Here is a 14,625-nt window from a genome sequence, read left to right as displayed (position 1 = left end):
TGGGTTAAGAATGATATCTAACAATTTTTGATCCTTCCTTCCCAAAACCAATGCTCCTTCTTTAGCTATATATAACTTACCAACAGACTGTCTTTCTTTAAAACAGAAAATTAATGTACTGAAACCCAACATATCAATTTTTTCACCAGTGAAGCTCTCAGCTGAGACATAGTTGGGCTCTAACCATTCTCCGATTTTGTTGACAAATAGATTCTTCCAAACATCTTGAGATACAATGGTGAAAGGAGACCCTGAGTCTGCAGCTAAAATGGACTGTGATACCACCTAGTGAAACATGGCATAATGGTTTGGGAGAGGACTTACTCGTGATATTTAGTACCACTTTCTTCTTTTAAACAAGATTAATTTGTACATTGTTATCATTAGACGTTGATGAACTATCATCATTCTCCTCTTGTACACAGGCAATCTTACCCTTAGGCTTCATCTTAGATTTGCGGTTACAAACTCTTGAAAAGTGTCCTACCAGACCACACTCCATACATTTTGTGGATTTAGCTGGGCACTTTTCATAAGATGCCGAATGCGAATAGCTACCACATCTGTAACATATAAGGTTACTAAACTTTTTTTGTTCAGAGCCCTCAGACTTTTTCTTTTCAAAATGTTTTGGTTTCATTTTTATCAAACTTTACACTTCTGTAATTTTTGTAAGAACCCTTCTTTTCAACAACTCTCCCTATAACTTCGTCCAAACCTTTCTTGTCTTGGGAGAGTGTCACTTTAGCACATCGCTTAGAAAGTTCCGCTTTTTTCACCATAGCAACAATGTCTTTTAAACAACCCTCACCTTCTACCCACAATTTATCCTGTAAACTTCTATTCTTAGTATACATGACAATTTGGTCGTGTATGAATTCGTCATGTAGTTGCGCAAATCTACACTTACTGGCTAATTTCTTTAAAGCTGACACATATTCCTCTATCGACTCGTGTTTTTCCTGCTTCCTGGGAAAAAAAGAATGTCTGGGGACTGCTATACAAACTGAACGGGAGAAATGGTCATCAAGATCCAAAAAGGCTGCTTTAAATACATCTACGTCCCCTTCAGATCTATCATGTTTATGCATTTCATTAAAAATACGTAACCCTTCAGGACCTAATGAATACAAAAGCATTCTTTTTTTACTCTCAGGCGCAAAGATACCATTAAAATCTTCTAAATTTGCAATATAATTAAGAAAATATTCCTTCCAGTCCAACCATGAGACTATAGGCTTATAACATAGGAGAAGGGTTTTTTTGATAGGAAGCAGGGATTTAATTAGGCGCTCAGCTAGTTAACGCAAATACAGTATAAAACAACACAATGAGTGAATATGGTGCAGTCTAAGCAAGGGGATATGCCCTAAAACCCCTTATTATGGTGTAGAAAACTACACACAACAAGTATGCACACTTGCTTTTATAGAGAGAACACATCGCAACATACACAGCCTTGCTAATTCGGAGGACTTTCTTGCATTGCCATGTGTACTTACACCGCAATTTGAAGGTAGATCCAGGTTTCAAACTTTTGGAAGTTTTTAACTTTAAAAACTGATCACTTTGGCTCAGTATTCTCAGAGGTCTATTTAATGTCCCACCTTTTTGTGTCTCTTTGGTCACTTTCTTTACTCAGAACGTGTTAATTGAATCGATTTTGGAAGATAGGCAGTGAAGCTACTCCCTGTCTTTAACACTGGTAAGCTTCTTTTATCAATACGCAGCACATTATGATTACGTCATCTTAATTTTGGAGTTACTTTATTATTACAAACTTGGCCCCATCCACTCTTTATTCTTCTTCTTTCTGGCCATCAGATCCACTTTTATATTCGTCCGTCTTACTCATCAGCCCGGCTGGGTTGGAATTATCACCGGCTGAGTGGTAAGGTTCCCAAAGACTTTGGCTCCCTATCTTTTCCCTTTTTAAAACGTTTTGGGCATTCACGCTTTGTTTCCTCACTATTTCTTGCTCCTACCTCACATATTCTTGCTTTTCTGACTTCACTTTTCGTTAACCTCTCTTGATTCCTTTCAAATACTCTTGACTCTAACTTCCACCTTTTTCGCTCCTTTCTTGACTATTTTTTTCTTTATCTTGACATATACTCTACCATTTGTTTACCCTCTTGCTTTCAGCAGCTCTCACAGACTATTAGCTTACGCCACAGGTATTTCTCAGTTGCTACTTCGAAGAACGTTTTCTTTTGACTCTTTTCATACCACACAGTGATTGGTCATAATTGGTCTACTCACACTTAGTTACTTAATAAGACCTTTTTGGATTTATAGTTTTTTTTTCACGTTTACCCGGATAATATCACCACCTATTTTTATCATTTTGCATGCTTCACTTAGGGCTGGTTGGGTTTCCACGTGTGCTTTTGTTCACTGGTATCAATCAGCTGGCTCACGTTGTAAAGCCCTTTTTTCTACTTATGAAACATATGTATCATTGTAATCTATTGTATCCATTCCCAGCCCTGAAGAAGTCGTAGAGCAATTCTCCATTGTGTGACGAAACACATGGCGGCTGGCTTGGCCCATCGTGCTTTTTGAAAAGGATTAAAAATCTACACTTGATCCACTCAAGACCTTTTTCCTTTCATTTCGAAGATACCTTTTGTGTTGTTGTTACTTATTATGATGACAAGATCTTTACTTTTTATGTGTGCCTAGGCAGTTGTTTTCATGAGACTATAGGCTCTCCAGGAGTCGCTAAAAACTCTTTCGGAGAGTTAATCTGGAGATTGGATAAATTGGCATCCCTTGATGTGTTAGGTTTTGATGAATTTGCTTCCACCAACATATTCTATGATGTACAATATTTTGCAAAGGAGTTTAATCTGAGTATGAGGTTGTCCTGCGGAATAAGTCACTATGTATGTTGAGAAGAAAAACAATGAGTCTGAAAGTTACAGAAGGATAAACAAAACAGTTCTTTCTTACTTTTAAAATAAATAAATAAATAATAAATAAATAAATAAATATGGCAAATGTCTATTGAGTTGCTTTACCAGATGGACCTTATGTAAAAAGAGCTCCGAGAAAAGAAAGTCACTTCTTGAATTATAGTAAGCAAAGCCTCCAGAATGTGTTGCTGAATGCACTAGACCAGTACAAGCACTACTGAATGTGGAAAAGCGTTTTGCGATTCTCTGGAATTGCTTTAGAAACGCTATCAAGTTCTGGAAAACGACTCTCAATTCGCAAAGAAGGCACTCTTGAATCCGTTGTTATGGCAACCAAGATGGCCTCCGTACGTGAGCCTGATGACGTTTGCTGATCAGAAGGTAGTGACGTCTTGATCAGCACGACATACGCATCGCGACAACTTTCAGAGAAGACGTTCTATGTGCGCGGTTCGAAACTTCCCAGAGCGTGTACTCTGTAGATCTTGGCGTTCGTTAACGCGTAACTGGAACTCCGGTAAGCATTTGCTCCCAGTTTTGAATCACAACAAGATCTGCACTTGACCATTGAAATGGTTTTGAGAACTGCCCAAAGCACACTTCGGCACTGATAAATATCCGCTCGCTATCTACGCTCCGTAATCCTTTCTTCTTGCTTTGATGCAATTTCTTTGTTATTCAAGAACAAAACAAAAAAAATCACCACACGCGATGGTCCCACAGCAAACTGAATGTTGTACAAAAAAAATCGTGTAGCTCCTCACAAGCACTCAAATTGTTTCAGGTACTCAATTTTCAATAAAGTACAGCCCTTATTCATGAAAATCTCTTTGATTTCGTAGATATCAGGAACATCTTGCTGTGCCCATCCTTGTCGCCAAAATTGTGGTGATCTCGCAGGAGAATAATAAGTGTAGTAATCACACTAAAGTTTACAACTTAAGGAATAAGTTTAATTACAATAAGTAAGTTACATACAAAGTGCATGCAGCTCAGTAGGTAGCTAAAAGAAGAATGAATAATAACATTCTTTCAAACCTGAACAGCACATTACATTCCATTACATATATTCACTTTTCCATTACATAGTAGAAGTTCTAAGAATAAACATCTTAAAGAAACATGCCATCACCACAAGATCCAGTCAATACTCAGACAGTGTAGAAATGACAAAATAATGAAGTAATACTATCACCAAATGTGCTGCGTTGGACCGCATAATATGCATTTTCTGGCTGCATAATTTACTCAACCCTGCCATATAATTTGACCCTCCCTTGCCAAATAATTCCAGTGACTCTGCCAATGGGATACCACCACTATTTGAGGCTTAAGCGACTAAATTTTGTGAAAGCTGATGTATAGTTTTGGTGGCTAAAAACTCGCACCTATAAAATCAGTGAAACTGCAGGAATAGTTCTGCTGTCTAAAATGAACATTAGTAAGATATTAATATCCCTTTGGTTCGCTACCAAAATGCATTAGCAGCAGAATTAATGTAACACGATGGATACCTCTTCTGTGTGAGGCCTGAGCCTGTTAGTTCTTTGTCACAAAATGTATATCTCTGCTGTGTGATGTTTACCTGCATGTTCCAAGTTTTTTTAGGGATATGTATGTTGCCTAAAGCTAGATCATTTGAGCTTGTATAACCTGTGGAATTGTTCTGCTCTTTGAGCACAGAATGTGTAAATGTTGTGCTGAGATGTTACATCAATGATTTGGCTTTTGGGGAGCCAAGGCTAGCTAGACTGGAATCTAATCACACCTCAAATGAGAAACCCTATTTAAAGATGGTACGTTTACACGTGGGGGGGGGGGGGGGGGGGGCAGGGGGGCAACATAGATTAGCCCCCTTTTTTCTCATATGACGTGTACGTTCCTAAATTGCATGTGATAAAAATAGCAAACTTTATACAGAAAAAACTGAAAATACTAATAAAGCCTTCTTTTGAGGCGTACTGTGGCTGTTATACTGAATGTAGAACAGACGTGACGAACTCAACTGAGTTTCTGATAATTCTTAAATATGCCTTCATTGTCAATAAAAACGCACCGTACGAGCAGACACAAGTGAATAAAACAAAAACATGTATATTTGTCAAGAGCCTTCCGAAGACACAGACTCTATTACCCGGTTCCCCGACAATAGGCAGCCATTCATCACTTGCGCGTTTCTTTGTGTGACGTAAACCAGGCGGAGCCACGGCGCCCGCGCGCTGCCTCGCGCCAGCAGAGTAGCCTGGCGGCTTCTGCCATTCAGGCTCGGGATCCCCATTATGGCTGTGACAGGAGCTCAACGGGCACTTTACAAGGGACTGCAGAGCCAGAGTCCTCGCTACAAAGGCGATGACTTCCAGATGGCGGACCCTGGGCTGTGACAAATCCAAACATGCACATACATCTGTAACTACTTATACACAAAGGTGGTGGGGGAGGTTCGCGCCGACATTATGACTGAGCCCAGTTCGGTGTCAGGTTATGCATGTGCAATTCATGCTTCTCAGCATTGCTTTAAATAAAAACAAGCATTTGCAATGCAATAGGTCTCCCATTAGGAAAGTTTGAGCTATTGGTATTGTAAATTACAATTTTTTTATTTATGTGTTGGTTTTGAAAATAGCGAAATAAATAGCTTTGTCATTTACAATGCCAATAGTTTTAACTTTCACAAATGTGACACCTATAGCATTTGTAATGCAATATGTGTTGTATTTACGTAACTTAGATGTATTGATATTACAAATAAAATGGCTTATAATTTTTTAAATAATTAACACTTAAATAAAAGTTATTGTAATTTATAATGGCAATAGCTCAAACTTTTGTAAATAACTTTTGTGAAGATTATGTTCAGTGTATTTTATTGTGACGAAAATCCAAGAACAGAAGTTAAATATTAGGGGGGACCCAGGGAGAGCCGTGCACGAACCGGTCTCTCCCTGGGTAGGTTCGTGCGGAGGCTAGCTGGACAGGTGGCAATTAGGTAGCGCGAGGGTCAGATGCTCTAATTAGGGACAGCGTAGGGATGGGAAAGGGCACAGTTAGCGGGAGGCGGGGGACGGAGATTGTTTTGCGTGCGTTTTCTCATCTTTTGCTGCGACACTCACCAGTTTGTTTTCATGGAGGAGTCGGAGGAGGTTCGGAGGGCACTGCAGGTCCTCCGTGACGCGGGACGGGTTCGACCTCATTACCCCTGGTGTTTCCAGTGCAACGTGGGTTGGGCGTTCCCGCCCTTTTAGGAAGGCGGCCGGAGGCGTGGACGGAGCTGCTGCCATGCCCCCTGTGCCTTTGGAGGAGGGGTTGCAGAATGCCTCGCCGGACGGTGACACCCCCGAGTTGCTCGGCGATCCTGTACAGGTGTGTCCTCCTCCTGGAGTGAGGGGTTGTGTGGGGGCGTCTGGTGTCAAGCGGGGGAGGTCTGCTGTCCGGGCTGCTTGGCTGCGTGGTGGGGTGTTTTCCTCTTTGCCTGTCAGGCCGGTTTCTTGTGCTCGTTTCCTACCCCTTCAGTGCTCCTGATTCCTGGTGTGTGGAGGGCCTGGTCAGGCTTTAGCCCAGTCCATTCAGTTTAATGGAAGACCGTATGTTTTGTCCCCCCCTTCTCAGCAGGCTCAGTTTGTGGCTCTCGGCCACCCTGTTTCCCAGGTTGGCTTGGCTGTAGGGCAGGGAGGTGTTTTGCAGGAAACTCATGCGCCTCTTTCTTTGCGGGAGTTTCAAGGCCCGTCTCCGTGCCGCCTGGTGTTTCCTTGGCAGTTGGTTCCCCCACCCCCTCCCATTCCGACCTTTCCCTCCTGGTGCCCACTACTTTCGCTACAGGCTCTTTTTCGGTGCCACAAGGCTTATGGGGTGTGGGGCCCCCTTAGAGGCGCAGCTTTTAGCCCCCCATGCACGCCCCTTTTGCCCTCTTGGCGCTGGCCAGGAGTGTTCTGTTACGGGGGTGAGTGGCGAGCAAGGGGTGGTCATTGGGTTTGGCATGGCTTCAGTGCGGATGCGGCGGTTGCTCCTTTTCGCGCAGCTGAGGACGATGGAGCAATCACTAAGGTACGGTCTGGCTCGAGCGGCTCTAGGACTAAAGATAAAGCTACGGTACGCTGGTCTTCAGATGGCAAGAAATCATTGCGGGCTGAACATGAGGCGGTTCAGTTTGGGGTAGGAGGATCAGGACGGGGATCTGGAGCGGATTTCTCTTCTGGGTTGCGAGGCGCAGTGCACAGCGAAGATACTCGGTGGCAATTTTATGATGGGGCATTGGTGATGGAGAATTGCCGAGTGGCAGTGGGATTACTGTTGAACATGAAGATGACCTGCTATTGGATGTTTATGATGACCTAGAGGAGGGCGAGTTACGTGATGAGGATGTTACAAATGTCACAGTTGCAAATGGGAAAGGTGTTTTGGGGCAATCTGTTTCTCTTAGTTTTTTGCAGGAGTTAAGTGCGTACCACACAAAAGTTCGGCTTTCATCGTCCTTCCAGTCACGGCGACAAAACGGGGATCCTGCTTTGTTTCAACAGAAAATGTCACAGTTGCCAAAAGGTAAGGAGGGATGGTGGTCTGTTTGGCAGCAAAGGGGTGGGGGTGTTCCTGCGAAGCGTACTAGATCCATTGGCATTGGGGATGGGATGGTTGAGGAGCAAGATGCTGTTACAACACTGTCTGTGCGGCAGGCTCTTGAGAGTGATAAGTCTGAGGGGAATGTTGCTACTGTTCAGGTTGGGCAGTCAGGGGATGCTGGAAAATCTAAAGCGCAAGTGGTGGAAGATGAGCACATACATAAGAGGTTGCCTTACACAGGTATTGGTATGCCCTTGGGGTCTCACTTGTCTGAGAAGACGAAGTCTAGGATCTGGCGCAATGACTTTGTGGACGTTTTTAAATTACTTCATCGTGATATTCAGGCCAAGGAGGGGTCCAAAGAGGAGGAGTTGGAGCTGGTCCAGAAGTCCATTGAGAATTGGACGTCCGCCTTCTTGATATATGCAAGTGTCTATTGTGAACAGCATCCAGACAAGGCGGTGGCTATGTTCAAGTATGTGGACGTCATTAGGAAGGCGCACAGTTACTTTGGAGGCTATGCCTGGCTTTCCTATGATGAGGAGTTTTGTGCTAGGATGAGTTTGCTCCCTGATCGTTCCTGGGGGGAAGTAGATGCTGAACTGTGGTTACAGTGGATGGCCTCTGCCCATCTGCCTGCGACTACTCACACGGGATTATCCGGACTCTGAGGCGGCAAAGCACTTATTTTGGGGGTTCCAGGTAGGATTTAAAATTGGATATCAGGGGCCCCGGCAAGGTCGGTGGTCGGATAACTTGAAATCTGCAAAAGAGAGTCCCCAGGTTGTGCAGAAAAAATTGGACGCTGAACTTGCTGCGGGCAGGATTGCTGGTCCTTTTGTACACTGTCCTTTGCCTGATTTAATTGTTTCACCACTGGGTGTGGTGCCCAAAAAGGCTGCTGGGGAATTTCGCCTTATACATCACTTGTCCTGGCCTGAGGGTTGCTCCATCAATGATTTCATTTCCCCAGAAGATTCTAGTGTATCTTACGCTTCGGTGGATGATGCGCTAGGTTTGGTGAGATCTGCGGGGCAAGGGGCACAGTTGGCGAAAAGTGAAATCCAATCCAATTTCCATATTTTGCCTATTCACCCCTCTGATTTTTGTCTGCTAGGTATGCATTTTCAAGGGCAGTTTTATGTCGACAAGGTTTTGCCAATGGGATGTTCAGTGTCCTGTGCATTATTTGAAACTTTTCAGTACCTTTTTACAGTGGCGTATCACTTTCATCAGTGGGCATCGGCTGGTCTGTCACTATTTGGACGATTTCCTTTTCATAGGTGAGCGCCATTCCAGTCAGTGTCATTTGGCTTTGCAGAATTTTCAGGCCATGACTGAAGAATTGGGTGTGCCTCTGGCCCCTGATAAAACAGAAGGTCCGTGTACCAGACTAACGTTTTTGGGGATCGAAATTGATACTCTGGCCATGGTGGCGCTGCTGCCCTCGACCAAGTTCAGGAAATTTCTGCTTTCTTGTCGCTTGTTGTGGCAGAGCGTAAGTTGGAGCTCCGAAGGGTCCAAAAACTGTTGGGATACTTGAATTTTGCGTGTCGAGTGGTTCGAGCAGGTAGGACGTTGTGTAGAAAGTTGGGGATGTCCTTGTCTGAGGTGTATCTTCCCCATCATCGTGTGCGTATCACAGCAGCTGTCAGGGCAAATCTGTCCATATGGTTGACTTTTTTGCAGGATTTTAATGGTGTACCTTTGTCTTTTGCGGATGAAGACACGATTTGGCAGGTACAAATCTATACAGATGCGTCTACTGCCCTGGGATTTGGCATCTTCTGGGAGGGACGCTGGTGTGCTCCTGGTTGGCCTGTTCACTGGCAGCGCCATGGTCGCAGTATCACATTTTTAGAGTTGTTCCCTTTGCTGGTTGCGCTGTACATCTGGGGTGAGGAATTCCGGAACAGGACTGTGTTATTCCATGTTGATAATCTGGCAGTGGTGGCATTGATTAACAGAAGGCAAGGGATTTGCGTGTGTTGAAATTGTTGCGTGTTTTCATGTTGAGGTGTCTCCAGCTGAATATAGTTTTCAAGGCAAGGCATATTCCGGGAACCACTAATTGTATAGCAGACGCTTTGTCTCGATTTCAGTGGACGGAATTCCGCAGACTGGCTCCTGGGGCAGATCTCGAGCAGACACCGATCCCACAGTACGGATGGGCCTGGGGGGAGTGAGGGTTGCCCATTTGGTCGAGAATTCAGTGGCGGTTTCTACTCTGCGGAATTACTTGCAAGCATGGCAGGAATTTTTGAGATTTGGTGAGGAGTTTCCTTTTCTGGAGAGGGGTTGTCTGAGGAACAGTTTTTGTTGAGTTTTGTTTTACACTTAGTTGACGCAGGCCTTTCCCACAACACTATCTCTGGTAAACTGGCAGCGATCTCTTTTTATGGTCAGCTCCATTGGGGGAGGGATCCTGTGGGGGGAGTTTTGGTCAGAAATGTCTTGAAAGGTTTGGGTAGGCTACAGGCTAGTTCTAAGTGGCTGAGACAGCCCGTCACTTTTGAATTACTCCAGCACATGTTGTCTCAGTTGCCTTCTTGCTGCTACGATGCTTTTGAGTGTGCTAAATTTAGGTTGTGTTTTGTGTGGTGATTTTTTGGGGCATTTCGGGCTTCAGAACTCTTGGGTTTGCGGGCCAGGTCCGGCATGATTAGTTCTGAGGTTTTTGTGGATGGGGATGGATTGTGACTTTGGCTGCGAGTTTCTAAAACGGATCAGTTGGGTAGGGGCAAATGGGTCTTCTTGGGGAGGAGTGGTTTGGAACCATGCTGTCCGGTTCGGGAGTGGGAGGTTTTCAGGCATTCCTCTGTTTTTCGGCCTGGAGTTCTCTTTTGCCATGCAGATGGCAGCCCAATTTCTGTTTCCCAGTTATTGGCTGTTTTGAGGAAGGTACTGTTGACATTGGGGCACAATCCTTTTCAATTTAGCACTCACTCTTTTAGGATTGGGGCGGCAACCGAGGCTGCCAAGTTGGGGTGGGACTGGTCTCAGATTCGCAGAATTGGGCGATGGAGGTCGAGCTGCTGTGAAAAATATGTTAGAAAGTAGGTCTCATTCGTTTTTGTTAACATGTGTTTTTTCTCCTAGGTCCTTTGCTCAGGCTGGTCAGAGATAAACGAAGGGTATGGATTGTGGGAAATTCCTTCGTGAAATGGGCCGCACTCTCCGCAGAACGTCAAATTTGTGGGAGATCTCTGGGTCTCAGCAGTTTATCTCATGAGGTCTTTTGGCATGGTACAGGGGGAATGCGTTGGGGGGGGTTGTTTCCTTTTTTGTCGGTACTTTGTGAGGGTGGTGGGGGTCCGCCAGACTTGCTAGTAATTCACCTGGGTGAAAACGACCTGTTTTCCTTATCTAGTCTGACTTTGACCAAAATGATGCAGATGGATCTTGAAGTCATCAAAGACGCATGGGCGAGCACCATGGTGATATGGACTGAATTTGTGCCACGGCTCTTCTGGAAGGGAGCAAGAAATCCTGTTGCCATGGACAGAGCAAGGAGGAAACTGAACCGCTCTATGAGACTTTTTTGCAAAGACATAAGTATTTACAGTTTGGCTCATTCTCATTTACAGGTTTCGGAGCGGCACTTGTTCCATGAGGATGGGGTTCACCTTTCACAGTTGGGTCAATCCTTTTATTTATTGGAGTTACGTGATTTGATTGCCAAAGTTTTGGATGTCCAGTTGTGGTGTTCTTAGTTAGTCTTCCTTCTATTTTAGGTGGGGCAGGAAAACTCTAAAGGTTTTCCTGGTTGGCGGGTTTTTAGTGGGGGTGGGCAGCCTGGAGCGGGTTGGTCCATCCTCAAAGGTCAGTTAAAGGGAAGGAAGGGGTAGCTACAAGAGTTAGTTGCTTCTGGGTTCTTTAGGATTAACTTGGTTGGGGTTTACTCTTGGTAAGAATGCTTAGTTAAGCTGCAAGAATTTTGGTTAATAAATAAATAAACAATATGTGTTCAGATGTTTTTTGGTTAACACCTGTCTTAATAAAGTGGCCTTTCTTGCTTACAAAGAAGTTGTGGACAGTGAGTTCTTGCGCGAGGGGGGACCCAGGGAGAGCCGTGCACGAGCCGGTCTCTCCCTGGGAAGGTTTGCGCGGAGGCTAGCTGGACAGGTGGCAATTAGGTAGCAGGAGGGTCAGATGCTCTAATTAGGGACAGCGTAGGGCGGGAAAGGGCGCAGTTAGCGGAAGACGGGGGACGGAGATTGTTTTGCCCCACCCACCCTTCCCTCTTTTTTCTCTGTAGTTTATTTTTCTGAGAGTTAGTTTCTTTTCTTTCTTAGGCTTGCCACGCTAAGACAGGTTGTCACCTTTTCTTTTGTAGGCGGGTTTTTAGTGGTGGTGGGCAGCCTGGAGCGGGTTGGTCCATCCTCAAAGGGCAGTTAAATGGAAGGAAGATGTAGCTACAAGAGTTAGTTGCTTCTGGGTTTGTTAGGGTTAACTTGGTTGGGGTTTACTCTTGGTAAGGATGCTTAGTTAAGCTGCAAGAATTTTGGTTAATAAATAAATAAACAATATGTGTTCAGATGTTTTTTGGTTAACACCTGTCTTAATAAAGTGGCCTTTCTTGCTTACAAAGAAGTTGTGGACAGTGAGTTCTTGCGCAAGTGGGGACCCAGGGAGAGCCATGCACGAGCCGGTCTCTCCCTGGGAAGGTTCGCGCGGAGGCTAGCTGGACAGGTGGCAATTAGGTAGCGCAAGGGTCAGATGCTCTAATTAGGGACAGCGTAGGGCGGGAAAGGGCGCAGTTAGCGGGAGGCGGGGAACGGCGATTGTTTTGCCCCACCCACCCTTCCCTCTTTTTTCTCTGTAGTTTATTTTTCTGAGAGTTAGTGTCTTTTCTTTCTTAGGCTTGCTACGCTAAGACAGGTTGTCACCTTTTCTTTGTAGGCAGGTTTTTAGTGGTGGTGGGCAGCCTGGAGCGGGTTGGTCCATCATCAAAGGGCAGTTAAATGGAAGGAAGAGGTAGCTACAAGAGTTAGTTGCTTCTCGGTTCGTTAAAGCTAACTTGGTTTTGGTTTACTCTTCGTAAGGATGCTTAGTTAAGCTGCAAGAATTTTGGTTAATAAATAAATAAACAATATGTGTTCAGATGTTTTTTGGTTAACACCTGTCTTAATAAAGTGGCCTTTCTTGCTTACAAAGAAGTTGTGGACAGTGAGTTCTTGCGCGAACATCTTTTTGTGACATTTGTAATAAAGCTTGAAACATTGAGAGAACATATTTGAACCAGCTGTTGTTGAATGGTTGCACAGATTGATGCTGTGGTGGCGCTGAGTGATGTTGTGGTTGCGACGAGTGATGATGTGGCGTTCAGTGATGCTGTGGTAGCGCATAGTGATGTTGTGGTGCCCCTGAGTGATGTTGTGGTGGTGCTGAGTGATGCAGTGGTGATGCGATAGATAGATAGAGTGTAATTATGTGGCGTGTAACCATGTAGCACTGAGTGGTATTTGGAGTGTATGTTGCATTGAGTGCAGTGTAATTATGTGCGTGTAATTATGTTGCACTGAGTGGTATTTGGAGTGTATGTTGCGTTGAGCGCAGTGTAAATATGTAGCATATACCTATGTGGCACTGAGTGTTATTTGGAGTGTATGTTGCATTGAGTGCAGTATAATTATATGGCGTGTAATTATGTGGCACTGAGTGGTATTTGGAGTGTATGATGCGTAGAGCACAGTGCAATTATGTAGCATATAATTATGTGGCACTGAGTGGTATTGTGTGGAGTGTATGTTCATTGTTGATCGACTTTTGCCCAATTGAATGGGACACCAGTGTCTGGCCACTGAAGGTTGAAAGGATGAGCTGCAAGATTTTTAAGTTTGATCTGCCGATCACAAAAGATGCCACTGGCAAGCGCTGACTGGCAGAGCCAATATACTGAATTTGCTTCTCAAAACCAACCTTGCCTCACCCCACTATGCACTAACACCTCCATACCGATAGGACCTCTGTTCATCCACTTAGCCCTAGCGTTCAGTCTGAGGTCTCCCACCACCTAGAGAGTCCTGAATAGAAGGATGGAACAAAAGGCAGTCAGAAAAATAAAGAGGGCCGAAGCATGGAAAAAACGAGTGCAATAAAGCAAATGAACAGAAGGTAGGGTGATTGCAGGGAATAAAATGGAGAAAAAACACAGACTAGTTGGAAGAACAGATGAACGTTCTGGCACTACATTTTCAACATAACATGTACAGTGCAAAGTTACACACAGGAAAGAATCAGGCAAACTAATAATGTGACCAGGAATTAGAAAATCTGCATGAAGACTGCTCAGGTGGTGACATAATCACGAGACTGCCGACAGTTTCACGGCAGGCCTCAGTCACAGAATGGGAGATTGTAGCAAGTCCTTATTAAGTAAACAAGGGTGGAGAGACTAGGGCGTATTGTAAGGTCCAGCACACACATGGCTACAGCTATGAGAACAAGGAGTGTGTAGTTCCTATGTGGGTATCTAAGTCTTGTAATGTGGTGAATCAAGGGGAGTTCTTCTTTTAGGAGAAAGTGGCTTCACACACCCCGTGGGAAAATAGGAGAGAAAATACGAGAATGACACAACATATCAAAGGATTTAGAAGGCTGTCTCAAATCCCAGAGAAGTATGTTATATACATTATTTTAGTCAAATCAAAAGGTCTTGGCTCAAAGCCACTCTTAAAAAGTGACACGAGAATATCTGGAGGGTGAAAGACAGTTGAGTATGGAAGCAGCAAGACACAAGAACAGCCTCAGAGTCGAATCTCATTCATATAAAGCTCCCTGTAGCATTACATGATGTCCCACTAACAGTGCGCATTAAACAAACTCTAGCATCACAACACTCACGAGGTTCCAAGTAACTGAGTTAGCTAAGCATCTGTCGCTTCAGCAGCACATTGATGCAGATCAAGTTGAATGCCAAATACACACTTTACCAACAGTCAAGACGTAGCAGCTGGCACCCTTATGGGCACACAAAGCTCAGTCAATTAGATGATGAGTATTTGGCATCTAAACAACCTATTCAACTCCTCCCACCAATCTAAATATCAAGAAACCAGAAAATGTTAACTTATAGTTACCACATCCACAAGCACATAGTAATCACAGTATTGCATCAAAGTCACATATAGCGCAAAGTTACCTTGAAACG

The sequence above is a fragment of the Lissotriton vulgaris genome, chromosome 6, assembly GCF_964263255.1.
Source record: "Lissotriton vulgaris chromosome 6, aLisVul1.2, whole genome shotgun sequence".
Lineage (NCBI taxonomy): Eukaryota > Metazoa > Chordata > Amphibia > Caudata > Salamandridae > Lissotriton > Lissotriton vulgaris.
This window is presented reverse-complemented; position numbering follows the sequence as displayed.